Source organism: Etheostoma spectabile, chromosome 13 (assembly GCF_008692095.1).
Source record: "Etheostoma spectabile isolate EspeVRDwgs_2016 chromosome 13, UIUC_Espe_1.0, whole genome shotgun sequence".
NCBI classification, from domain to species: Eukaryota; Metazoa; Chordata; class Actinopteri; order Perciformes; family Percidae; genus Etheostoma; species Etheostoma spectabile.
In genome coordinates this window covers 13,371,368-13,373,493 of record NC_045745.1, presented here as the reverse complement: position 1 = coordinate 13,373,493, position 2,126 = coordinate 13,371,368, and the positions used below count along the sequence as shown (strand labels likewise).

Genomic DNA, 2,126 nt, shown 5'->3' with positions numbered 1-2,126 from the left:
TCCCCCCACACCAGATGGGACTCCTGCCTTCATTTTTCTTACTCCTTCTCCCAGCTTTTTTCCCCTTGATTTTTTTTATGTTGGCCACAGCAACCTGTGACACCTCTTTCGGAATACATTTCCTCTCAACAGGGCTCAGTTAACAATATCCTTATATTTGTGTTCATATGTACAATAGGGGTTGCACGGCTGCTCATTTCTTTTTCAAGAGAAATTCAATCAAATTAAAATCGAGGGGATTGTAGTGTTGAATTTTAAGCTTCATAATTCAGATTTCTTGTTTGATCAGTGAAGACAAAAGGAGCAAATGCTTTCTATTTGATGAGATCTTTTACAGCTGCTAAATAATTTACCAATGATTCACCAGTCCCTGAAACAGCACAAACGAAGCCTTCACATGTCCCCTTGGTGGTACATTAAGAGTAGAGAATCTAACAATGGATGTAGCAACGTTTTACATTGTTGTGAGTATGCAGACATGTTTGGTTGAACAGTTCTCATTTCACTAACTGAAGATGTTGCACATTATTATAATTTTTAAACTGTTGGGTAGCAAAGGTCCAGTTGTCGTTCACGACCATGTAAGCGGTTCCCACACAACAAAATCTGGAGCATTTATCCTTTAATTTTAATCACTCAGCCAGGTGAGAACAATGTCTAAACTTAAAATACTGTACATTAAGGCCTGAGTATGTTTCAAACTAATCAGATCATGCAAGTTGCTTTCTGACAGAGACTGTCCTCCAAGAAATATAAGTTTCAGTAAATGTCTGCAAGACCTCTAACAGCTTTGCGAATTATGACTCTTGTCCACAGAGAGCTCAGAAAGTCTTAATGTTATAAAATTATTATATTATTATTATAAAATACTTAATAGAGTCCACAGAAGGAGAAGGTCAGAGTGGTTGGATGAATCAGCAAAAGTTTGATTCTCATTTCCAACCAACAATTAACATGACATCATTAACCATGACCATGTTGCCTCGGGCTTTCAGAGTAAAAACATGCAAACAGTGTTCAAAAAAGTTCAACGGCATTGTTGTGTCAGATTGTCTAAAACTCTACTTTCCACCATTGGGGTCTCAGACACTGTTACACTATGAGTACCTTATTTGAAATAGATTCAGGCCTTCAGTCCTCTTCCCAGTAAACTGTAGTCTAGTTTGTTGAAGAAATTACAATACCCATACCAACAACACTTACCAATCCCTAAATTCAAATCCTAATGGTTATAAGGAGACAAATGTTGGCATTTGTAAGCCATTATGTCTGCTAAAAAGGATTTTACAACAACTGATGCTCATCTGTAAATTGGCAAGATGACCAACAAGCAAACCAGTGTAATACAAAAAACAACTTTGCCCACTCAAGTCTACTTACAGGAAGAATTCAAGACGTTATAAAGACTGATCCCATGTGTTTCTGTATAGCCTAATCAATATAAGACAAGGCTAGGTGTCACAGCACCACCTACCTGGATTACTCACTGATGTTTCAGTGCAACCCATGGTCTATAGCGCTGCCTAGTTTTGTGGTAATCCTGAGGTCAAGGCTCCCTGTGCGTTTCATCCATTCAGACTTTAAAATAGCAGGTTGTTTTATTTCCAATGCTAAAGCAACAGGAAGCTAAAGATATGCATTTAGAAATTCCATTAAAATTGGCGATGAATCACAGTGCGGTTATCAATCAGCTGACCTTCTGTCTGTGGTCAAAAGTGATTTCTACAGTCAATGCTTTATTGAACTGGGGTTAAGACTTCAAGGGTAAGATGTGTCAATAGATGCAAAAAAAAAAGTATAACCTTGTACTAGCGGCACTGAATCTTATTAGTGAGGTCATGAAGAGGGTTATGAATACAAAAGTACATGTTATATGTACCTGATGATTCAGATGATCTGTGGATACTTCCAACACAGAGGTGGAAACATTCACAGTCACTGCACACTGATTACACAGCCTTACTTTACAGTGTGGAAGGTAGAGAGCCTACTTGATAGAGAGCAGCTGTAATCAACAACAGAATGAAGTTCAGTGGCTGACCCTGGTGAAAATCACTTGTCGAACCACAACACCACCACATGATTGGGCAGCTCTTTGGTGTGTGTGTGTGTGTGTGTGTGTGTGT

The 2,126-nt window shown here is 38.6% G+C and overlaps 1 long non-coding RNA gene across 2 annotated transcripts in view; it reads left to right on the top strand.

The window, feature by feature from the left end:
• The first annotated feature begins 6 nt into the window (after window positions 1-6).
• LOC116700798 (uncharacterized) overlaps window positions 7-2,126 on the top strand; it is a 3,918-nt gene continuing 1,798 nt past the window's right edge. Inside the window, exon 1 of one of the 2 annotated variants that reach the window (XR_004334736.1) lies at window positions 7-2,120. This is a non-coding gene — a long non-coding RNA (uncharacterized LOC116700798). Of the gene's footprint in view, window positions 2,125-2,126 lie in introns of both variants that reach the window. The other variant, XR_004334735.1, reaches the window with a different exon arrangement.